Source organism: Taudactylus pleione, unplaced genomic scaffold, assembly GCF_031769625.1.
Source record: "Taudactylus pleione unplaced genomic scaffold, aTauple2 ptg000137l, whole genome shotgun sequence".
NCBI classification, from domain to species: Eukaryota; Metazoa; Chordata; class Amphibia; order Anura; family Myobatrachidae; genus Taudactylus; species Taudactylus pleione.
The window spans coordinates 4,623,395-4,649,977 of NW_028284539.1; the positions used below are offsets into that span (position 1 = coordinate 4,623,395).

Below are 26,583 nucleotides of genomic sequence, written 5' to 3' on the forward strand. Positions count from 1 at the left end.
AGTAGATTGTACAGTGTGTATGCACTATATCGTTTGTCCGGGAGTTCAAGGGAAATCTGGACGACCATTGTATCATTTGCTGATTGTCTAATGTGTCCCCACCTTTAGTAAAGTCAACAAGTTTTGTTCTGTTAAAATGTATATCCTGTACATTACATTTGATGATACTCTCATTAGAGTATTTTAGATTTGTAATTTGTGGTTTCTTTCTTATTATTCAATTTTTTATGTTTTGTTGATGCTAATTCATTCCCAACATTATGAGGTCTATTTACTAAAATGGATGGATGGAGATGAAGCGAACGGAGATAAAATACCAGACAATCAGCTCCTAACTGCACACAGGCTGTTGTCACAAGCCGTGGCCATGTATTGTTGGACAACAGTGCTCCTGGCGATTTTCTTATACCTGTTGCTGGGAGACGGAGACGCCATGCTGTCAACTCATGAAGTCCTCCCATTCGGCTGTACGTCATCTCTGCCGGGACTGGATAGGTGTTTCCTCCTTTTTCTTTCCTGCTGATGCGTTGCTCGGTTGTCGGTGATAGCGTCTTACACGTGTTTCAGGTTCCATAGAGTTTGAATCTCTCATTGTGATTGTCAGCATCTAAAGTCCTGAGTCTGTCAAGTCTTCTGTTAACATCTCAGCGGCATTAACCGCACTGCAGCATTTGAGGTATCAGCATAACATCGCGGGTATCTCAGCTGCAGAGTGCTTCCAGCATTCCAAGTGCCATGTCATATTCCGGCGGCACAGTGCATACTGTTGCGTCCGAGGGTCTCCAGCCTAACACCGCAACAACCTCCGCAGCGGGTGTGCACATCACCTCCCAGTTGCCGCATTATTTTCCGGCAGCATTAACCGCACTGCAGTGTCTGAGGTTCCAACATTACATCGTGGCTATCTCCGCTGCAGAGTGCTTCCAGCCTTCCAAGTGCCATGTCATATCCCGGCAGCACAGTGCACACTACTATGTCTGGGGGTCTGCAGCCTCACACCGCAACCACCTCCGCAGTGTATGTACACCTCATCTCCCAACTGCCGCACCATTCCGGCGGCATTAACCGCAGTGCAGTGTCTTCAGTCATCACAATTGCAGCACCATTCCGGCGGCATTAACTGCAGTGCAGCGTCTTCAGTCATCTTTACGGCACCATCCTGGCGGCATTAATCGCAGTGCCGCGTCATAGTGACTATATTGTATACCAAGGTTATCTCCCCTGGTCTGCCTCTCGGGATTCCTCCAGCCCTCAAGGCCTCTCCATGCCCATCAGGTCACCATCTTGCCAAGCACCTCCAGCCTTCAAGGCTGCTCCGTGTCCATCAGGTCACCAACTTGCCAAGCACCTCCAGCCCTCAAGGCTGCTCCGTGGCCATCAATTCACCATCTCGCCAAGCACCTCCAGTCCTCAAGGCTGCTCCGTGACTATCAGGTTATCATCTTGACACCTTTGATTCTCCAACAGACTCCGCTGTGCAAGGAGGCTCATCACTTATTCAAACGGAATTTGATAATTCCTCCCCTTTTTTTAGCTACCAGCTGGTTTTTCTTTTTTAGGAAACGTTACTTTGTCTCCCACTGTGGTTTTATTTTTGATATTTTGTATCTTTTGATTTGATTCAGTTTCTCCATCTTTCCTTACTATTCTACATGTGAGATCCTTTATATACCTACCTTTATTATTGATTTTTTACTTATGTGTTTTATTGTGTATTCGATACATCGATACTCCCTTGAGGAAATTAATATTAAACAGTGATTTATTGTGCATCGGCAGCGCAAGTCTTATTTATAATTTTTCTCGCTCTATTTTTCTGAAACCCTCACAGTAGGTTTCCTGGGACCTGCAGCGCCGGGGGCATATGCATCACTGTCTTATAATCATCACTTAGTTTGGACCTTCTCTAAGCGCCCTGTTCTTTGTTGTTTATCATCTTGACAAGCTCCTCCAGCCCTCAAGGCAGCGACGTGACCACCAGATCTCCACCTTTGTAACCTGAGTTACAACTGCACTATCCTTCTGAGGAGAATCTCCCTGAGATTCATTACAGCTGTGTTTGAAAAATGGCAGTTAGGAGCTTTTTGGTTGGGACTTTATGTCCGTTCACTTTATCTCCATCCAAGGCTTAGTAAATAGACCCCTGTATTCTTTATTTTAATAACTTTGTTTGGATAACCTATTGGTTGTCAATTAGTAAAGGAAAGCTACAGTGTTACTGTTAACAAAGACAGTTGGCAATTTTTCTATCTTGATCATTATCTAAGTCTGTGAAATGCTATACAAATTGAGCAAAAAGGTACTTAGTAAAATGTTTCAATATTGCTATATACTGTAGGCTGTTACCAATAGCATTTATTTTTACCTCTCTCTATAGGGGATGCAGTCAGGATACCAGCAGGGGCTATCCCGCCCGCCGATATCCCGACCAGAGGCAAATTTAGACCTCATGGGGCCCTAAGCAAGATATCAGTTTGGGGCCCTATTCCCTCAACAGTATGCAATTTTACACCCACACTGCCCCATAGCCACACACACACACACACTGCCCCATAGCCGCACACAGACACACACTGCCCTCATAGCCGCACACACACACTGCCCTCATAGCCACACACACACACACACACTGCCCCATAGCCGCACACACACACACACACACACACACACTGCCCTCATAGCCACACACACACACTGCCCTCATAGCCGCACACACACACACTGCTCCACAGCCACACACACACACTGCCCCATAGCCGCACACACACACACTGCACCATAGCCGCACACACACACTGCCCTCATAGCCGCATACACACACACACACACACACACACACTGCCCCATAGCCGCACACACACACACACTGCCCTCATAGCCGCACACACACACACACACACTGCCCCATAGCCGCACACACACTGCTCTCGTAGCCACACACTACTCTTATAGCTGCACACACACATTGCCCTCATAGCCACACACACTACTCTTATAGCCACACACACACAGCCCCCATAGCCGCACACACATGGCCCCCATAGCCACACACAAACACACACTGCCCCCATACATACACACACTGCCCCCATAGCCACATATATACACATACTGACACACACACTTATTGACACCACTTACTGACACACACTTATTGACACCACTTACTGACACACACTTACTGACACCACCAAGTGGCTGACACACACTTACTGACACTGACACCACGTACTGACACAGACATTCATTTATTATACATTCACACAGCACGAGACAGTCTTTATTTGCTTGCAGCAAACATCCCCTCCCCCCCCCTGCGCCACCCCTCTGCCACATCCTGCAGAGATTATAGGAGGAGGGTGATAAAAACATCAAACACCCCTTCTCCCCTGAGGACTATGGCAGGTGCAGGTGGACAATTCCCTCCCCCCCAATCCACAGCACCATAGTATGTGGCCCAACAGGCAATGGCAGTCACCTTCTATTATACTCTCTCCAAATGTCAGCATGGAGGGCACCTCAACCTCTTCTAGGCTCCGCTACTATCTCTGTGTGTGACGTTACTGGTCACATGCAGCACAGCAGAGCAAGGGAGACTAGAGGAGAGCAGAGACACAGAGCAGTACCCGGCAGCTGTCCAATCAATGTGCTGACAGTCTGCCGGGCAAAACAATAATATACCAAGCCTCCGTTCTACAGCCCTGTCTGCGGGCCCCCAGGGACCCGCCTTGCCGTAAGCGGCCGCTTGGGTTGCCTAGCGGTAAATCCGCTACTGATCCCGACACTTACATCCCGACATGGGACTAAAGATAGGCATCGAAATCCCAACACCTATCATTACCCCTACTACGGAATCCCAACACCCGGCATGCCGAATGAAGGTATGCCGGGTGTCTTAGCTTCTAGTCATGGGGGGAGAGGGTTAGGTTTAGGGGACTTAGGGTTAGGCTTAGGGGAAGGGGGCTTAGGCACCTCTAGGGGGAAGATTAGGATTAGGCACCCCCTCGAGAGGGTTAGGTTTAGGGGGTGGGGAGGGGGGTTAGGTTTAGGCACTAGGAGGGAAGATTAGCGTTAGACACTAGGGGGGAGGTTAGGGTTATGCACCCCTAAGGGAAGGTTAGGGTCAGGGGGGGAGAGGGGAGGGGAAGGTTAGGGTACCTACCTTCAGCTGTCGGGGTTTCGACCCACGGGCTGCCGCTGTCAGTATTTGATCACCACTCCACCAAAGTGAACAGTCCACCAGTAAATAAAGATGGTTTCCAATCAATAAAGAGGGCTACAGATGTCACTCAGCAAAAGTCCTTTTGTAAGTCACAGGTAATTCTCTAACATGTTTCGCTCCATCAACGGGGGCTTTATCAAAGAGGTCATTATTTACTGGTGGACTGTGCACTTTGGTGGAGTGGTGACCCAGAGAGACGGAGGCGGTGCCTGGCCGGAAAATGCCCGGAGCTGGATCACCTTGTTGCATACTAAGATCTCAAAGTGACGAGAGACGTGACCACAAAGCAGGCTAAGTTCCCGGTCCCTCCTTGGGCTGTGGTCTGTGGGACTGTGAGTAAAACGCCCAACCGAAGTTAACACTGATCATATTGTAAAAGCATATATGGGCTAATATTGCAACTTATATATATTCAAATTGGAGCAGCAGCTCATAAAACGTGTATTCTAGGAGGATCCTTTCCATCCAGCACGTCAGTTTATCTTACAGAAACTTTGCTTCTAAAACACTCACAGTGGTGATACTAAAAATATATAGTAGCAAACTAATTTTTTTTTTCTTGTTTAACAACTGCTATGGATTTTTAGTCACTTGGCATTTGTAACTTTATAGACTTTATTTATTTTTTCGTATAGAATTGTGTCAGTAATATATCTTAAGTTTTTAAGAATATAATGTTCTTATGTTATATGTATGTACGATATTTTATGTGTAATAAAAATTTTAAATATTAAGAAATCTGAAAGATGGTGTTCTGATTGAGTGTTCTGCCACATTGCGACCTCTTTTTAATTAGCGCATCACCTATATATGTATTTTAGAACCCAGAAGACCCAAGAGAAGGTAAGTGGAACCAGAAGGATGTGGGTGCTGACTGGAGAGACAGAAATGGCCTGGCAACAGAGACAGTGGGGGCTGGCAGGACAGACAGTGGGGTCTGACTGGAGTGACAGAAGGGGACTGACAGGAGAGACAGTGGGAGCTGTCTAGAGAGACAGAGGGGGGCTGGCTGGAGAGGCAGTGGGGTGCTGGCTGGAGAGAGAGAGGGAAGCTAGCTGGAGAGACAGATGGGGCTGGCTGGAGATACTTTGGGTGCTGGCTAGGGAGTCACTGAGAGTTGGCTGGAGAGGCAGTGGGGGCTGGCAGGAGAGACTTTGGGGTCTGACTGGAGAGACAGAGGGGGACTGGCAGGGAAGACAGTGGGAGCTGATTGAAGAGACAGAGGGGACTGGCTGGAGAGAAAGAGGGGAGATGGATGGATAGACAGTGGGGGGCAGGCTGGAGAGACAGTGTGGGAAGGCTGGAGAGACAGGGGGGAATAGAGCTTGAGAAACACTGGAGGGGCAGGAACAAGCTGAAGCCACTGGGGAGAGGGGGGGCACCACCATATATTTTGCCTCCGGCCACCTGGCATGAATTTATGCCCCTGATTAGGCCGATTGATCACATTCATTAAATCTGGGTTATCAACTACTGTAAACTAGATATTATTATCTAGCATTATATGTCAAGAGTATATACTAGTTAATAGTTTTGTTTGTGTGACAGTCTTTAACTATAAAAAGCTCATGATTATGAAATGTTTACACTAGTAGATCATGGTTAATTCATTGTTCTCTGATCTACAAAGTTACTTACTTTGTCAAATCATTGACCCTTAGAAAGGAGTAGGGAAGAATATGTTGGATTTTTCGAAATAGCACTCAACTTATTTTTTATTAATTGTCTAAGTAGAGGAAAATTGGTGATTACTAAAGATTATATTTATTCTGCTTGGTCATACTCATGTGTAATGAACAAAACATATGTCTTACATCCCAGTTATTTATTATAATAAAATGTGAATTCAAGTAAAGGTGACAGCAATGTAGTTAGATTACAAATTCAATTGTGATGACTGGGTGGATATGAGACAGAATATGAGTACTGTTTTAATAAATACATATTTTTTTTTGACAAATTGTGTTACAAAAGATTCATCCTTTCCTCAGAAGCGCTGGTACTCCTACTGTTCATTACTGTCTCTTGGGGACTGACTATCCCCGATTTTTACAGCTGCTAAAAAAATTATGCCCTGTGTAGTGCCTGAATAGGAATCTTGAATATCCTTGTTTTCCATTTTTCAAATATCTGTGCCAACTTACCAGCACCTTATTGAGTCACTCCCAGCACATCTAGCTTCTGTCCGTTACTCTGGATATTAGCTGGTGGTCATAATAATGTGACTCAACTGTATATATGTAAATGTATTCTTCTTATGAGACCACCATCTTGGTATGCTGTCTGTAGTGCTATCCAAATGTCATCTGCTATATAATACAGTACACGTGTTGCTTTACACTTAAGCCTATGGTCCTCATGGCTCTTTCTATATCATCTGGGCTTGGATTTGCACCTGGGTCTACATGACCTTGCACAACCTTTCATGCTTTAATTGTATTTCCATAACAAACATCCAGGCTGTATAATTTTCTGCACCTTTCATCTTAATAAACCCCATCATGGGTGAAGCTCGTGCATGTATGTTCCTTGCAGCCATATTTATACAGCTTATGTACACTAATCAGTTTCTTTACTGACACACTGTGCTGTAAATACTCTGTGCTGTCTTCACTCTAAGGTTTTCTGCAGCTTAAGGGGCCTATTCATTAAACCTAAAAATTCTCTGGAGATAATTAGCTTTAGAACTCTCATGGAGTTCTAGCTAATTATAGGTGGAATTCATCATTCCACCTCTCCATAAGTATCTATTCCGAAAAGCTGTCATTTTTGCGATGACAGCTTTTCGAGAAATAGATACTTTTCCCTGCCTACACTACCTTATCGCATCTGGAAACAGTGCTGCGCATGCGCTGTTACATCTGTAAAACCAGCGCATGCGCAGCACTGCCTACAGATGCGTTAAGTTTGTGTACCCCCCCGACCCCCCCCACCTCCCGACCCCCTCCGCTCACCTCCCCCCCCCCGACTTACCTGTCCACGCAGCAGCCTCCGGCTCCGTCCTGCTTGTCTGTCATGTGGTTTCCCAGCAGACCACATGACAGATTAGAAAAAAAAACTTTTGTTTTGTCTAAACTTTCTTGTGCTCTGCTGGGGAGCACACATGTCCGACCAGCCTCCGGAGCCTGAGGACGGAGCAGAGCGCCGGAGGGACTCATCGGGGGACCTGCACACGTGGATACAGGTAAGTTTCAGCTGCTATTCGCCACCTCACAGTGGCGAATAGTAACTGCATCAAATTCCGAAAATTGATAATTTTCGGAATTTGATGAATACCACAATTTCCACATCCCCATACTAATGTATGGGGAGTGTGGAAATTAACGCAGGGGAACTTAGCAAGGAGATATCTGTGATATCTCCTGTGCTAAGTGGCTACATGAATACCAAAATAACGTTATTTAAGGAAAATATCCTTAAAAACGTTATTTTAGTGTTGATGAATAGGCAACACTGCTCTGGGAACACTCTGTGCTGTCTTCGCTCTGTGTCAGTCTGTGTCTTGAATGTGCCTAAAATGGAGCCCGTGTGCTGCTACGGGCCACTGAGTAGCTTGGGGCTTGTGTACTTTACACTTGTGTGACTGGCCGCAAAGCTGTGTACAGGTTTGGTGGTATGGCAGAGTTATGTACACACCAACGGAATGCCTATATGACTAAAGACAGCCCAGTGGCTTAACCAGTTGGATAGTTTATTTGGTGCTAAGTGTTAAGTTTGTTGTACACTGGTTAAGATGGAGTGGAGCTTGAGCGGGGCAGGGTTTGATACACCTCACACGCTGGTGAGTGTATACTGCAATCAGGTAGCAGTGCTGGGTGCTGGAACAGCGGTAATATTAAGTACTGTAGTATTTCAGGTCTCTATTGGAGATAAGTGGGAGACGGACTGTGTCACTCGTACACAGTAACAAGATGGGCACCATCTGCTGTACATACTTCAGTGGCCATCTAGGATCAGGGAATGAAGCCTCCTTGGAGGTACTTTATGCATGGAGTCTGCACAGTAGTACAACTCCACAATCATTGATTGAAATTCATACTATACTGCAATAACCGTACTTGTGCACGCTCGGCTCCAGAACATGTGCATGGATTTTACTCGAGCCACCACAATCGTTATCACTAGTACTGCATTGGCATTTGCACCAACCCCATTTCATGTGTAAGAGATCCGTCCGAAACAGGCTACCCTTCCCCGCATGGGCATAGAAACGGGGAAGCAAAGTGACGGTTCACTCCCCCCAAACATTTGAAAGGAGCGGAGGCCGCGGATGGTCAGGGGCTGTGATTTATAGCAATAGGTTGCACAGCTCCTGCATCGCACGGAGGAGGAGGTGTAATGTACGATCTTCAAGTTAAAACACTGCACTTTATACCTCCTCCATGTGGTGCAGGTACTGTGCAGCCTATTGCTATAAAGCACAGCCCCTGGCCATCTGCGGCCACCGCTCATGTAATACAGGGAGGAAGGAGGGGAGGGGAGGGAAGGGGAAGTCAGGAGGGGAGAGTGGGGAGCTTCGGAGGGGAGTTGCTGATGCTGGAACGATTTTATGCCCGTACACATGACTCTTTTGATACTCACCTGCAACACTCTCATGACCCTTCCACAAGATAGAGCAGTTCTGTGCGCTCGCATTGTTGCCACCTAGTTCCACCATGAAACTCCCAATTTCAAGGAAAGACAGATTCGACCAAGTTCTGTCAATCTCAGAATAGGATGGACATATGCAAAAAAAATTTAATTTGCATATGTGCATGCACAGAGATCTGAGAATCAACCCCATAATCTGCAAACATGCTCTATTAACTCTTTTATGCACTGTCCAAAATGCTTTGACATTATAGAACAAATATTTATGTTCTAATTTCTGGTCATGTGCAGAGAAGCAGAAAAAAATCCCAACACGCACTGTGAAAACAGTGGCAAATGCAGAATTTTCCATTATATATATATATGTATATTGAATATATATATATACTGTATATGTAACAAACTAGGAGAGCGCACTCGTGAGAAATGGTAAAAGACAATCTTTACTAATACATCTGCTCGTGTACATCAGAAGTTTAAAACAGCAAGTTTAGCTTTAACGGTTCACATGGTTCCGGGTACACAGTCACGGTAGCCGCCAGAGACCCTAGTAATTTAAAAGTTACAAAGGAGGAAAACTGGTTAAACAAAACAGAGGGCTTTTTTTCCTTGTAACAAATGTAAAGTTTGTCAGTATGCTAATAGGGATTATAAGAGATTTTGGAATTCGACTAATGAAAAATCATGGAAGATTAAAGGGAAAATGAGTTGTTTGAGTACTTGTGTCATTTACTTGCTTGAATGTGGCTGCGGTAATCGCTATGGTGGTATAACAAAGCGACAGGTAAAAGTAATGGTGTTAGAACACACAAGGAACATCTTGAATAGTGTTAGGAATCATAGTCACTTCTCGCAGTGTTGTAATTCAAGTTTAGACAAATTTACGTTTAAGGTCATCGAACATATAATCCCTGATGTGAGAAAAGGAAATATCCTAAAACAATGCTCAAAACGAGAAACTTTCTTGATACTGTATATACTCTGAACACCTTTGTGCCAATGAGATTGAATGAAAGTTGTGACAGCAAGCTCAAAGTTGAATATTTATTGAATTCCCTATGTGATTGATTAAGATTGTTTACCTTGTAAAATTAGTTTGTGATTCTTATATTGATATCAATATTTTTTATATATAAGATTTAGAAAATGTAAATGAATATATGTAATCTGAATGGTGTATTTACTAGCCAGATTGTTTTTATGCGGTAAACTAAGTATATTTAGGTCTATTTGATTAATGAGGTAATGAGTACGGGAATAAAAAATACGCCTGACACAGAAATAACCACACCCCCTGAAAAAGTCTCCTATGATGAAACGCGTTGGGCGTGGCTGAAGGACGTGGATTCAGTGTCATCACCCGCTGCCTCTGGAGCTGGCGAGGATTTTTAGAGATTAACTCTGGCGGCTACCCTGATTGTTTACCGGGAACCGTGTGAACCGTTAAAGCTAAGCTTGCTGTTTTAAACTTCTGATATACGTGAGCAGATTTATTAGTAAAGATTGTCTTTTAACATTTCTCACAAGTGCGCTCTCCATGTTTGTTACATTTTCTAGATAATTGGCTCTTGTGGCCAAGAGTCGGGAAGCAGCAGCACTACATCAAAGAATATAGCTCTGGACATTGACTGTGGACTTTCTACGCATTAATGACAGTATTGTGTGTGTATATATATATATATATATATATATATATATGTATATATATATATATAAAACAAGAAGGCGGCACTCCCACCACTGATGAGTATTTACCGATGCCCTCCTAGGCATCCCCGCAGAGGATCCAACATCTACTGTACAAAGAGGCAGCTCTCGGAATGAAACAGCTAGACACAGGCAGAACGTTCAATCAACGTTTCGAGAAGTTTAATATCTTGTCATCAGGATACAAATCATGTACAAACACTGACCTTATAAACCCTTTCCCCACGTGCAACTCTGGTCTCCTGGAGTGACCAATGACGCCCACAAATGACGTCATCATGCCTTTCCAATCAGTCCAGCTGACAGTAATACATCCCAATACAATGTTACAATACATAATGTGATACAACTACATACAAATTACAAACAATGTAATATTACAACTAACACCTATGAGACATATTAATCTAAAGCATACAACAACATCCTTTATTTATATTAAGCCAGCCCGGAAGTATTACTACTACACACAATGATATTTTTGATCTTATCAGACCTACACTCCTCAAATGAACATTTACAAATATCTTTAAAGCAACATATGCAAATACAATCCGAAACTGAACAGAACCATCTTGAATATTCTACGGCACATAGCAACAAAATTTATAAAAAACAATGTAGACCAGTAGTCTCATTTAACCCCCTAGGGGATAAAGTCCCTAAGCGGATTATCCATTGTGCTCCACACCATAACAATTCTGAGAACGATCATCACACCGTATGGAGTCTGGTATGTGATCTATGATCACGTATGTGAGAGTAGATAATTTATGCCCTAAAGACAGAATATGTTGAGCAACAGGTTAATCGATCATACCCTTCTCATAAGGGGCACTTCTACAGGGGGCATTGCATAAGAGGCAATGCATAAGGGTTACTACTACAGTGGGCATTGCATTAGGGGCATTGCATAAGGGGCACTACTACTGGGAACATTGCATAAGGGGGCATTAAGGCGCATATGGAATGGAAAGGAATGTTCCCAGAGGGACGAGAAGTGGTGGTGTGTCATATTGACACACCCCCATTTTTTAGTGGCCACGCTCGTTGTGGCATGAGGTCACACCCACTTTTTGGTGGAGGAGCTCTGTTTTTCATCCTGCCCTGGGCTCCAAATATCCTAGTCACTCTACTGCTCCTGTCATTTTTCAAACACAGCCTGTAACATGGCAGCTAGGAGGTGATTGGCTGGTACTTTATCTCTCTCCACTTTATCACATCTTCCCATTTGTGTGAAATTGGCATATCTGGGCAGCAACTGGTTGGCAACCATGTGTCTGTACTGAACTTTACCGTGTCATGGGAGTGTCATGGGTGTTAAGCTATACTTCCATGCTATTCTGATGCGTGCATACAGAGTAGGGAAGCCTGTTTCCAGCAGATCACTTGCACCCAGCATGGGTCAGGTGCATGTGCCAATACCAATGATGATGGCTTTGACCATGGATAGAAAAACAGTGGGCTTGAAGCCGTACAGATATCCACATTAGGCTAAGGTAGTAAATCTGGCTTCCACGGCTTCCTGCAAAAACAGCCACATTGCATCCAACTCAAATTCAGGCCCTTAAGCTGGCCACACACTAGACCAACTTTCATCCAACCAGCAAACTTGTTGATTGGTTGGAATTAAAATCTGGTAAGGTATGGGAGTAAATGATGATCAGCAATTTGCTCCTAAATGCCAGAAAACAGATGACAGTGGTCGGTCAGACAAGTTTGTTAAATGTTTGATCAAAACAATTTGTTCAAACAACAGTTTTTAGTCCATTTTCCTGCGTTTTTGTGCAAATTGCTGATTGTCATTTGCTTTTATCCCTTACCAGGTTTTCATTCCAACCAATCAACTAGTTGGATGGTTGGATGCAAGTTGTTCTAGTGTGTGGCCAGCTTTAGTGTATGTGTCAGTGTAATTGGGAATTTAGACTGTAAGCTCCATTGATGTGAATTAGTAATTATTCCCTGCAAGGTTCAGCATAATATGTAGGCGCTATATATAAAGTAAATAACTAGTAATAATTATTATGTTTCATGAGTGCAGCTGAAGAGGATAAGCAAATCTTTATGTATTCCTGCTCTTTTCATCTCATCACTTTTATTTTCATTTAACAGATTCAAGGATTACAAAGCAGAGGCAAGACATTGCATAATACTCAATGTAAGTGAAGATTTTCTTTACATTAAAATTGATTTTATACATTAAATTGTCATACAAGCTAAATTGACTTAAAATGTTAAATGTTTTGTTTAACTGGGGTTCCTTGAATACTAAGAGAGTACTATAAGGTTTTTGTTGTTTTTTCACCAATTATCTTTCACCATTGTGTATATGTAAGTGTACATAGTATATACTTGGCTAATTTACAACTGCAATCCAAATATGAATTCTCTAGTAAGAATATAATACAAATTATACCCAGTCCGCCGGTGGTTATACAACTAAAGTGGAAGATCACTTTCACACTAGCGAGACTCACGCATCTTTTATAGACCCACGGACCCAACTCTCTCTTCCTATCACCAGAGAGAGTGAGTGGCATAGTGGGAAAAGCAGGACATTTAGATATAAATAGTAGGAAGAACTGGTCCTATGATCAAGGCCGTAGCTAGGGTGGTGCGGCCGATGCTGTCGCACAGAGCGCAATGCTCTAAGGGTGGCATGGCCGCTGCTCTGATGATGATGCCCAAAAAGAACAAGCTGTGAGACTACGTCGCGATGCCTGAACTGAATGAGGTTCCACTGCCTGCGCACGGCTTTCAGACTCATCATCACCTAGGTAAGGGGAAGGAGCGGTGAGATCTGCACTTTTTTGCTGCTGTGCTTTCAGGCAGTGTATGCAGCGCTGGTTTGTCTTGTCCTACTCTCTGCGTGGTGCTGCTGCTGCATCTGAAGAGTACTCCGGGGCTGAGCCACTAAGTGGACTCAGAGTCTGCTAAGAGGAGCTGCCCACCGGGAAGTGAAGAAGCTCCTTCTTTCTACTCCGGCATATGCCCAGTACTGAAATCCCACACCGCTCCTACCCCTCCCCTACTCCCAGGGCCGGACTGGGACTAAAAGTAGACCCTGGCATTTTAAAGCACACAGGCCCACCTCGCTTCAGCACCTGGCTCCTGGCATAGACTCCTCCCCTTACTAATCCTGACTCCTCCCACATCTTAGTCTATGCGCTTACACATATAATTAATATTAGAACATAAAAGTGTACATCATTCTCTGTATTAAAATACACACAAAAGAGCACATCCTGCAGGGGATTTAAACATGTGCCATATTTAAACATTTGGTATTTGGTTAGTTCTGTTAGGTAGAGCTGGCGCTACATTGGTATATGTCACGCACAAAGTAAAGGAAAGGCATTTTCCCAATTGACCAAGGCCTAGCCTAGCAGTGGTAGAGGATTAGACAGTGTTCACTGTAGGAATTTTTTAGGGCAGGGGAGCGGAGCAGAGGAGGACACGTCTGTGCCACCAAAGCAGAGCTGTTACTACACATTTTGATGCCCTGTAGACATAAAGAGCTTTGGTTTCCACCTACACAAAAGAATATGGTAGTAGGCGCGCGTCGAAAAAAACAGTTGTGTGTTCACTGAGAAGGGGCGTGAGCACACAATAGTACCGCCAATTCAAATTATTCCATACCATAGTGCCCCTTTGTCACATTACACTGCAGAGTAGTGCCCCTCATTCAAGTTACACACAGTAATGCCCCTTACACCCAGGGATTGCGCTAAATGAAAAAAAGTGTGGGTCCCAGGGACCCCTCACTTAAAAGAAAAATGGGGTCCTACTCCATAGTGTCTGGGTCCTATGACAATTTATGCCTCACTGCGTTTAGCGCATAAAAAAGCACAGAACAGCAGAAGGGGTACATACATGAGGAGAATAGGGGGCACTTAGTACACAGAAGAGCAGAAGGGGTACAGACATGGGGAGAGGGGAGAAGGGGTCACAGAGGTGGGAGGGCAGAATACCCGGGAAAGCAGAAGGGGTACAGACATGGGGAGAAGGGAACAGGGGTCACAGAGGTGGGAGGGCAGAATACACGGGAAAGCAGAAGGGCTACAGACATGGGGAGGGGAACAGGGGTCACAGAGGTGGGAGGGCAGAATACATGGAAAAGCAGAAGGGCTACAGACATGGGGAGAGGGGAACAGGGGTCACAGAGGTGGGAGGCAGAATACACGGGAAAGCAGAAGGGCTACAGACATGGGGAGAGGGGAACAGGGGTCACAGAGGTGGGAGGGCAGAGTACACAGAAGAGCAGAACATGTACAGACATGGGGAGAGGGGAACAGGCTGCATAATGGAGCTGGAGAGCAGAATGAGTACAGAAATAGGGGGAGGATTAGGTTTAGGTACGAAGGGTGGAGGGTTAGGTCTAGGCACGAAGGGGGGGGGGTTAGGGGGAGAAGGGGGTAGGGTAAGTATGAAAAGCTCAGTTTTTAACAACCAAAAAAATTTGGTGAAAAGTATGAGAAACAATATGTGTAGATATAGTTCACACTAGCTGTAATGTGTCCAAGGCACACAGTAAACAACACTCAGAGAGGGCTGTTGCAGCAATCCAATAGAACATCTTGTGAATACATAAATAAGCATATGGTACAGTACACAAGCCTCCTCCTCTATCCTGCCCAGTCACCAGCAGCTTGTAGAATCCCAGCCATATAGACAGGGGCGGCCCTAGCCCAAATTTTTTGATAAGCAAATATATTTTTTGGTGCCCCCAGGCATATTATTGCACGTTCCCAAAAAAATTAAGGGGCCGTGGTCTCATGGAAAAAGCCATAATCATTACACATACCCCTTTCTCGTCACTCTGGGAACAGTCCTTTCCATATGTACCTTAATGCAGTCCCCCCAGTAGTTCCCGTTATACAGTACTCCCAGTATGCAATGCCTCCAGTAGTGGTCACCCTTATGCAGGCCCCCAGTAGTGGTCCCCCTTATATTGTGCCTCCAGTAGTTGTCCCCCCCCTGTGCAATGCAGTGCCCCAGGAGTGGTTCCCCTTATGCAGTCTCCCAGTAGTGCCCCTTATATAGTGCCCCCAGTAGTAGTCCCTCCCTATGCAGTGCCCCCATAGTGGTCCCCCCTATGCAGTACCCCTTATACAGCACACCCTGTAGTGGTCCTCCCTATTCAGTGCCCCCAGTAGTGATCCCCCTATGCAGTGCCCCTTGTACCCCAGGAGAGGTCCCCCTTATGCAGGCCTCCAGTAGTGCCCCCAGTAGTGATCCCCCCCTATGCAGTGCCCCTTATACAGTGTCCCAGTAGTGGTCCCCCCTGTGCAGTGCCCCTTGTGCCCCCAGTAGTAAGCCCCTTATATAGTGTCCCCAGTAGTAGTGCCCCCTATGCAGTGCCCCCAGTAGTGGTACACCCTATGCAGTGCCCCCAGTGGTAGTACCCCATGCAGTGCCCCCAATAGTGGTACCCCTTATGCAGTGCCCTTTAAATAGTGGCCCCAGTTGTAGTCCCCCCCTATGCAGTATCCCCAGTATTGCCCTTTATATAGAGCCCCCAGTAGTGGTCCCACGATGCAGTCCCCCCAGTGGTAGTCCCCCCCTATGCAGTACCCCCAGTATTGCCTTTTATATAGAGCCCCCAGTAGTGATCCCCCGATGTAGTGCCCCCAGTATTGCCCTTTATACAGAGCTCCCAGTAGTGGTGCAGTGATCCCACTGGTAGTCTACCCCCTATGCAGTGCCCCTAGTAGTAGTCCCCTCCCCTTGTAGTGCCCCTTATAGTGCCCCTAGTAGTAGTCCCCTCCCCTTGTAGCCCTTGTGGTGCCCCTAGTAGTAGTCCCCCCCTTGTAGTGCCCCTATTAGTAGTCCCCCCCATATGCAGTACCCCCAGTAGTGGTGTCCCGATAAAGTGCCCCTACTAGTAGCCCCCCCCTTGTAGTAGTTGTAGTCCCCCTAGTAGTAATCCCCCACAGTAGTACCCCTAGTATTGTCCCCTCCCTTGTAATAGTAGTCCCCCTAGTAGTAATCCCCCCACAGTAGTACCACCCCCGATGCAGTGTCCTTAGTAGTTGTCCCCCCCTTGTAGTAGTAGTAATCCCCCCACACTAGTGCCACCCCCCAGTAGACACACACATAATGAAAAAAAAACCCACTTACCTGAAAGGCAGGGGAGGCAACATGCAGGTCTTGCCCGGGATTTTACCAAACTAGCTGCTCCCTGTTACTAGAGGTACAGCTGGTCCTCTAGCGTCTGGCAGCAGAACATGGCAAATGAAGACCTCTCAAATATCAATGTGCTACGATGTTTCCTATGAGGCGGTGGCCATTTTGGGAGAGACAATTTCAATAGTACTGTATCCATGTAGACGGACAGACCGGCCCACGCAGCCATCGGCACTTCTGGCATTTGCCAGAAGTGCCCGATGGTCAGTCCGGCCCTGCCTACTCCTGAGCAGCACACATGACAACAAAGTTACTTTGCAGTAGCTGCAGGACCTCACCCCGCCTGCTGCCTGCTCTTATCCCCAGCATACCCAGCACAGCAACCCAGATACAGCCCTCATCCAGACTGCAGGATGTGTGTATGCCAAGTCAGCTCGAAGGTAATGAGGCTGCCTGCATGTACTGTATAGCAGATCTCACTGGTGCCCATTATAGCCGGTTACAGGTGCCTGGTGGGGGGAGCTGGGAGAGCTGCAGGGCTGGGCCTCATTGCTATGCTATGTGCAGCCCCCCCAGGGGTCTGGATTAGGGGTAGGGATAATTATACTATGGTCTGCATTAGGGAAGGGGGGTCATTAATAGGGGTCTGCATTAGTGGAGGGGGGGTTATCAGGGTATGGTCTGCATTAGACAGGGATCTTCATTAGGGGAGGGGGTCATTAGAAATGTGTCTGCAATAGGAGAGGGGTCAATAGTCAGGAATCTTCATTAGGGGAAGGGGTTTTTATAAATAGGTCTGCATTAAGGGTGGGGATCATTAGACAAGGGTTAGAATTAGGAGTAGTTGGTAATTAGAAAAGTGTCTGTCTAAGAGGTTGGGGGTTATTAGAGAATTAGGGGTAGAAATCATTAGACATGCATCAGACCCTCCAACTCTGTTTTTGCCTGTACAGTACCATTTTTTAACTAACGGTCCGTACCACCAGTGCAAGTGATGCCGGGCTGCCCCCAGGCTATCCCCCACATCTGCACAGTGCGGAAGAGATCCTGGGTCAGCACAGCATCTCCAGTGATGAAAATGGTGGTGTGCCGTGGTGCTGTGGCCTTCTACATGAGGTCACTTCCCTTTTTAAGCATCATTTCTGTTTATGAAAAATGGGGGGGGTCGTCGATGCTTATTCTGGCACAGGGCACCAAAATGTCTAGCTACGGCTCTGCCTATGATCACCACCAGTGACCGGACTCTTTGACTGGTAATTATATATGCTTTTATTCACTGGACCAAGTAATCACAGAAACTAGCAGCTCAGAGTTTCTATGAAATATAATTATTTTCAACACTCTATATTCATTAGCACCAGGAATTACCTGTTCGATAGTCATATATTTCAAACTGGCAGTGTACACAAAGATGAAAGATTTGGGCTATAAGAGTTAAATCTCAACAAATTAACTTCTGCATTAAATAGTAAAAGCTGTTTGCAAAACATTATTGGATATTGGGCCTGATTCAAAGCCGGACGCTATTTGCGCTTGCTCGTTCAGAAAAAGGGGCCGGCTATTTAAATTGAGCGCTCGCTCTTTGCGGTCTGTTGACGCCTCTATGTCTGAGCGAGCGAACGAAACATGCGCTCGCTATTTTGTAAAGACGCCCCCTGACCGCTCGCATCATACGTCATCTCCGCTATTTATTAGATTAATCGAGTACATCGAAAGGCGTCTGAACTGCTCGCAGTGCTTGTGGTTGGATTTTCCTACCGCAATCATGCGAACAGTTCAGGCTAAGAAACAACCAAGTGACGTAGTCGATGACGCTGCTTTGTTAATTATGCACACCCGTAAAACGCCCGTTTTGACCGTTTGGCACGCCTGCGTTCAGATCTCCACTCCCCGTTTTCAAGCACCTTCCCGTGTTAACACCCACAAACGCCTCATCCTGTCACTCAAATTATCAGGCACTCGCAATTTTGCGAACACACGGTTTCCGACCGCACTGACTGGTTGGCGCATGCGCATTACGACCCATACGCATGCGCAGATGTGCGAACATCGCTCGGAGCGAACGAGCGGCCGCTTACGAGCGGCGGCTCTGAATCAGGCCCATTGTTTATTAGTGTTTTTCTTTCAGCACAGATTATAAATTCATACTATAAGTAGTGTTATCTATGTCTTCTTTAAATAAGATCTATTCAAAATGAAGTGGTTGCATTTAGTCAGAAAGTCTAGTGTTTTTATGACATTTGCGAAAATATATAATCTCATTCTTTTTTATTATGATTGTCAAAAGATACGTTAAAGCAAAATAATGGACATGATTCTCCCAATTGAAATGGGGTCAATAATGGGTAGAAAAATGTGAAAAACATCTCATGTAAGTAATAACTGATTGGAGCACTATAAAATTCCAAATATATTATACAGCATATTGCTTGGTCTATTAACCTTCCATCCAGAAGGTCATCACAAATTGTGTCACACTATGATATATATTTTCTATATTATCTCCTTTGCTAATTCTGGTTTTCCTTTTGCTATTTGTTATATAATGGAGGAAAAAAAATAATCTCTAACAAAATTCATTATTTGCTACCAAATAATTATCAGGTTGTACAATGTTTCCAAAAGACATATTTGCTTCCAAATAATATTTTATAATGAATAATAACACTTGGTGCTTTAGTATATTTAGTATTTTGTACTGTACCTTGCTATACTAGGCATCAAATATGGTTATTTATCACTGCTGTATATACTGGGATAATGAGTGACTAAAAAACAGTTGAATTCAAATATTCATCAATGCGCTTGTTGTGTTAGCAACAATCCTCAAGGATCAGACTCTTTGATGTCTCTGTCATGAACTTACTTACTGAGAGATCACAACTCACATAACTTTGGGGATGAATCAAGAGATTAGGTACTACATTGTAGTGCACAGACTGACTCAATAAGAAAATTGACAGCACCATCATTTTATTAAATTCTCATTCATCACATGTGACACAGCTGCACTATTGTCATGTTTTATTTGTGTCATAAGAAGGAGTGACTAACTGTGCTGGTATATTAAAATACAGCCAATGTATAATTAAATATATTTATTCTAAGTTACTTCCTTGTTGGATATCTTTTCTACTATATAAAAGGGAAAATTTGTCCTTCTGTCTTTCTAGAAAAATCCACAGTTTACAAGCCAAGAACGTGAAATTTTAAATTTTACATACGAGCGTATTAAAACACAGCGGAGGCAACTAAAAATTTTTGAAATCGAAATGAATTACTGTTAATTTTTAATTAATTAACAAACACAATTTTTGCATAGCATTCTCCCTCTAAAGGTCAAGTCCGGAATTAGAAAAGGATTTAGCTTATCTATTATTTTTTCTTTTCTATCTTCTCTGCTATATAAAAGCAGAAATTTGTCCTTCTGACTTTCTATACAAAGCCACAGTTTACAAGCAAAGATTGTAAAATTTTACATACGAGCATATTAAAACACGGTGGAGGCAACAAAAAAAATTTGAAATCGAAATTAATTACTATTTATTTTTAATTAATTAAAAAACACTATTTTTGCTGTACGCTCATTGTGGGGCCTCACGGCATATGAGTAGGGCCTCGGAGCAAGCATTTTGTGTTGTCATGTTTTGTCATGATCTTAATGTTTATAATCGAAGAGAGCTTTAGCAGGCTTTGCCAGCATTCTTAGCTCTCTGACTATAGCAAATTACGCAACAACATTGACTTCTTTCTTCGAACTCTGTCAAAATGATGACTTTGCAAGGACCCTGCTGTACTGAGAGCTGCCAAAATATTACACATGGAATGCTTCTCGAAAAGTTTTTATGCACAGAAAACAAGGAGTCGCTGTAGATGGTCATCCCGGTATTAGAGCAACAGAAGCTCTTGGCCGTGTTTACACTGTACATCCAACAAATTTTTAATGCTTCTATCTGCTCCCCCATGCCAAAAAAGTTTCAGGCGCCCCCCCCCACCCAAAGATCAAACACACCCAAAGACTACGTTTAAGGTGTGTGGTTACATGATACATGCCTTACACATTATGACACTAAGTAATGCCACTTATAACACAATGTGCCACACCAGAATGCCCCTTACAACACATTATGCCACACCGGAGTGCCCCTTACAACACATTATGCCACACAGCAATGCCCCTTACACATCCCACACAATAATGCCACATATAACAGATAATGACATACAGTAAAGCGCTTATAACAAATTTATGCCATGCTGTAATGCCCCTATTTCACATTATGCCACACTGTAATGCCACATACAGATTATGCCAGATTCAACACATTATGCCACACAGTAATGCCCCTTACACATTATGCCACACAGTAATGCCCCTAATAGCACATTGTGCACACAGTAATGCCAAATACACATTATGCCAAACAGTAATGCCCATTACATCCCACCCTGACAGATCTACTTCACCAACCCTCCTTTCTGCTCCTGCCAGTCCGTCACCTAAACTCAAGACAGGTTGCACAGTTTTTATGTCCGTGTAGAACCAGATTATTGGGAACATAGTTTATAACCTGTAAACTGTGTATCAAATTAGTGCCCCTTATACAGTGCCCCCTGTAGTTGTGCCCCAAAATGCAATGCCTCCTATACTAGTGCCCCTTATGCAATGCCCCCTGTAGTAGTGCCCCTTATGCAATGCCCCCTGTAGTAGTGTCCCTTTTGCAATGTCCCCTGTAGTAGTGCCCCTTATGCAATGCCCCCTGTAGTAGTGCCCATTATGCAGGGCCCCCTGTAGTAGTGCCCATTATGCAGGGCCCCCTGTAGTAGTGCCCCTGTAGTAGTGCCCATTATGTAGTTAGCCCCCTGTAGTGCCCCTTCTAGTAGTTAGCCGCCTGTAGTTAGCCACCTGTAGTTAGCCCCCTGTAGTTAGCCGCCTGTAGTTAGCCCCCTGTAGTTAGCCCCCTGTAGTTAGCCCTCTGTAGTTGCTCCCCCCCTCCGCGCGCACACAAACAAACACACACAAAAGAAAAAAACACAAACACTTACCTTTATCCCCGGTCCAGTGCTGCTGCCGTCCATACCCCGGCGTCCGCTCCTCGGCACTATGGGAGTGACGTCATTACCGACTCCTCCCCTCTCTATTCATTACAAAGGCTCCCCCCAGCCCCACATGTGCCCCAGATCCTCCCCCACTGATATGCTCCACAAATACAAACTCACAGAACTCTTCTGAAAACATGACAGCAGGGCCAGTGCTAGTGTGTTTGGCACCCCCTGCAAACTATAAGTGTGCGCCCTCCTTCAAATAGAAGAGGCAGTGGGTGACACTGGGCAGAGGCAGTAGGGGACACAAAGCGGGTGACACTGGGGAAAGGCAGTGGGTGATAGGCAGTGGGTGACACTGCGGAGAGGCAGTGGTCAACGCTGGGGACACGAAGTGGCTGACCGGGAGAGGCAGTGGGTGACATAAAAGATGACTGGGAGAGGCAGTGGGTGACGTAGAGGATGACTGGGAGAGGCAGTGGGTGACATAGAGGATGACTGGGAGAGGCAGTGGGTGACGTAGAGGATGTCTGGGAGAGGCAGTGGGTGACAGAGGATGACTGGGAGAGGCAGTGGGTGACAGAGGATGACTGAGAGAGGCAGTGAGTTATATAAAAGATGACTGGGAGAGGCAGTGGGTGACAGAGGATGACTGGGAGCGGCAGTGGGTGACATAAAAGATGACTGGAGAGGCAGTTGGTGACATAGAGGATGACTGGGAGAGGCAGTGGGTGACATAGAGGATGACTGGGAGAGGCAGTGGGTGACAGAGGATGACTGGGAGCGGCAGTGGGTGACATAAAAGATGACTGGAGAGGCAATGGGTGACATAGAGGATGACTGGGAGAGGCAGTAGGTGACATAGAGGATGACGGGGAGAGGCAGTGGGTAACAGAGGATGACTGGGAGAGGCAGTGGGTGACAGAGGATGACTGGGAGAGGCAGTGGGTGACAGAGGATGACTGGGAGAGGCAGTGGGTGACAGAGGATGACTGGGAGCGGCAGTGGGTGACATAAAAGATGACTGGGGAGGCAGTTGGTGACATAGAGGATGACTGGGAGAGGCAGTGGGTGACATAGAGGATGACTGGGAGAGGCAGTGGGTGACAGAGGATGACTGGGAGCGGCAGTGGGTGACATAAAAGATGACTGGAGAGGCAGTGGGTGACATAGAGGATGACTGGGAGCGGCAGTGGGTGACATAAAAGATGACTGGAGAGGCAGTGGGTGACATAGAGGATGACTGGGAGAGGCAGTAGGTGACATAGAGGATGACGGGGAGAGGCAGTGGGTAACAGGGAAAGGGTGACAGGCCGTGGGTGAGAGAGAGGGTGATAGGCCGTGGGTGAGAGAGAGGGTGACAGGCCATGGTTGAGAGAGAAAAGGTGACAGACAGTGGGTGAGAGAGAGAGGGTGACAGGCGTAGGTGAGAGAGAGAGGGTGACAGGCCGTGGGTGAGAGAGAGAGGGTGACAGGCCATGGGTGAGAGAGAGAGGGTGACAGGCCGTGGGTGAGAGAGGGTGAGAGGGAGCGACAGAAAGAGTCAGTGGGTGATGTCAGTAGAAGGTGAAAGGCAGTGGGTGACAGAGAGAGAGTGTGATGGGGAGATAGTGACACCAAGGAGAATCAGAGGGTGCGGCAGTGGAGGAGGTGAAAAGATAGTGGGAGGCAGTGAGGTAATGGGTGACAGGAAGATGCAGAGGGTGTCAGGAAAGAGTGATGGGTAGAGGCAGTGGTAGATGCCAGAGAGGCAGTGGGTGACACCAGGGAGAGGCAGTGGGTGACACCAGGGAGAGGCATTGGGCGACACCAGGGAGAGGCAGTGGGTGATACCAGTGAACACTAGACTAGAAAAGGGAGTACACTGGGCTGAATGAGGGGGGACACTGACAAGACTGTCTGGGTGTTCTTGCTGAGGGGGCAGTGGGTTGATTAGGGGACGTAGGGAGGAGACACTAGGCTGGCAGAGTGGGAGTCACCGCAATGAGGGGTCAGTCAGATTGTGGGGAACATTTAGCTGGATGGGGACACATTGTGGATAGGGAGACTGGGTAGGGTGGGGGGGGTAGTGATATAGGGATGAGAGGTGGGAACACTAGACTGAATGAGGGAGGATCACTGTGACTGGATGGGGGTTCTTGGTAGGGGGCAGTGGGCTGGTTGGGGAGGGAAGGAGGGAGATACTGGGCATGCAGTATTGGAGACACTGGGATGGGGGTCAGTAATGGTGTGGAACACTTGTTGGAGAATGGACAAGGAACACTAACCTGCTGCTATCCCATATCTGCCTGGCCCTGCACACTTGCTGCAGCCTCCTGGGCAGCCTTCAGCTCCAGCTGCTGCTGCTGTCATCTGGGAGCGTGACTGTGGCTGCCATACCTGGCGGTGAGATGCATGCGGCCCGGAATAGTGGGAGGGGAAGGACTGGTGCTGTACCCAGCACAGGCATCCGTGTCAGGCAGCCACAGTCAGTGAGTGGCTGGGCTGTGAGCATAGAAGGCGGAGCCTCACTCCAGCTCCATCTCAGCTCAAGGGCAGAAACAGCTCACTGCCTGGCTGCCATACGATTTGACAGCACACGCTCTGCATCAGGAGCAGGTCAAGCGCAGCGGAGAGGAAAGGAAGAGGAAGGGGAAGGTGGTGAGGGGAACAAGATCGGCGGTGCCGCTGGTGAGGAACTGCTTAGCCAGGTAGGCTCAGCCCACTGCCTGGCTGTCATGTTATTTAAGGTACAGCGCAGCCAGAGGATATGAGATGAGAGGGGAGGAACTTAGGAGGACAGGGGTTGCCAGCCGCGGAAGAGGTTATGACCTCAGCTGGTTCGCCCACCCACCCCCTCTGCGCCACCCATGGTCCTGCCATCCTGGACACAAGTTGTGACTGTGTCAGTGACAGACCCTTGCGCTGGTGCTGTGCCGCAGCTGCCGCTGCACTGTTGACAGGAAGCAGAACCAGCAGCTAAGCCCGGCCGGCTGACACTAGTCGTGTCATTAAGTGGGCGGGGTTTTTAGGAATCTTGTCTCTGTGTATGGGGGGCGATCGCCCTTATCTCCCCCCCTGGATCCGCCGGTGCTGCACCCTCCGTAGTTACTACTACTGCCCCCGTCGCCCCCGCCGTGGCTGCCGCTGCACTGTTGACAGGAAGCAGAACCAGCAGCTAAGCCTGGCCGGCTGACACTAGTCATGTCATTAAGTGGGCGGGGTTTTTAGGAATCTTGTCTCTGTGTACGGGGGGTGATCGCCCTTATAGCCCCCTCTGGATCCGCCGGTGCTGCACCCTCCGTAGTTACTACTACTGCCCCCGTCGCCCCCAAGCTGCCCAGCCCCTCCAAGCCACCGCGGGGGCAGTAGTTACGCCACTGGACCTTAGGACTGTTGATGGGGAAGTTTGTCACACTTTTCGTGAGGCCTGCCCAAGGAAAGGTTTGTTGAAGGAGGATGTGTAAACAAACATTCTTAAAATCCCGGGCAACGCTGGGTACTCCAGCTAGTCACATATAAAACAAAATCATTAAAAAAGTGTGACACAAATAATAATGTAACAATACAAGTATCAATCAATATACATTTTTAACATTGAGATTCTCAGAAATGTAACCTATTATCAATAAACAAGGTTGGGTATTGGAGGCCGGCAGTCGGGATGCCGGCCGTCAAAACACAGACAACGGCATCCCGTTGCTTAGAATCCCAACAGGGGCTCTGTAAGTATACTAACCCTCCTCCCTTCACCTCCTAACCCTCCCTTCCTGTATCCTAACGCTGGATATTTACCCCGCCGAGTAATGAATCTAGTCTCCGATAAAACTTTAAGCGACAGCTGGAACTGGGCTACACTGCACCAGCAGTTTTTCTGTCTCCCATGCCTGTCAGCTGAGTGTGCCGTGATAGTGAGGCCGGAGCAAAGTAAGGATCCAACAGATTTGTAACAGGCTTGTAATGTTGTCTCCACTTGGTAACCATTCAAATCTCCAATGTAGCTTGTCACACTTCAGGGTGCTGTCAATCAGGGGTCTCTGACACGTTTTTCCCCTCTGGCTCACTCCAAGTCTTCTGAAGTTTCAGATATAACTTTCCCTCAGAGATGGCAAAAAGAATGTATTGTAAAGACAAAACTGAAACAATACCTGAATGCTGACATGTATTGATCTAAGAAAATATAAAACTGCAATTTATCCTAAATAAGACCAACAAGGAAATCTAGCAAGGAGTGAAAACAAAAACATTTTGACATATTTGTTTGGGGAGTTATCAACTACCAAAATTATCAAAAGGTGAAACCAGTGGAAAAATCACTTAAAAGCTGCCATTTTCAAGCACAACTCGCCACAAATTGACATCCTAATTTTTACCATGTTTCATAATCCACTGGAAAACATGCCATAAACCCATCACAGACATGAGGTGCCTGTGGCAGATGAGATAGCTCTAGTCGTACCCCAGCAGCCAATTAGCATACTGGCATGCTTTGCAGTTGTAGGTGTTGTAAGATGGTGGAATTCGGGAAGCCATTGCTGGATCAGTGAAGTCATTATGTCTGCCAGATAGCTTAAGAACTAATGAATACAATGAAGTACAGATGTGTCCTCACTCATCTTTGCTGCAATTGGGCCAAGCAGCCCCTCTCAGCATGCCTGGTCCCGTGAGACTCTGCTAGGACCGGGCTACTTTGCTGCATATTATTTGCCAAACATGTGTCTAAGTCGCAATGTGATGCAACTAGGATGCTCCAGGATACTGTGCTGATTAATTTTATATGTGACACTTGTATATTTGTCTTTGACTGAGTCTGTCAAGCAGCATGCGAAGCGCTATGATGCAGCGGCCGCAGCTTTTTTACACCCCAAGTTCCGTTTACAGAATCAGTCTCACACAGATATACATAAGTCAGAATT

At 46.2% G+C, this 26,583-nt stretch overlaps 1 protein-coding gene across 5 annotated transcripts in view; it reads left to right on the forward strand.

Moving 5' to 3' along the window:
- The window catches only part of LOC148522870 (poly(rC)-binding protein 3-like), a 1,341,444-nt gene that overhangs the window by 742,292 nt on the left and 572,569 nt on the right, over positions 1-26,583 (forward strand). For all 5 annotated transcript variants that reach the window (XM_088473625.1, XM_088473627.1, XM_088473623.1 and 2 more), the window contains one exon: positions 12,632-12,677. The gene's annotated coding sequence lies outside the window, so the exon portion shown is untranslated. The remainder of the gene's footprint in view (positions 1-12,631; positions 12,678-26,583) is intronic.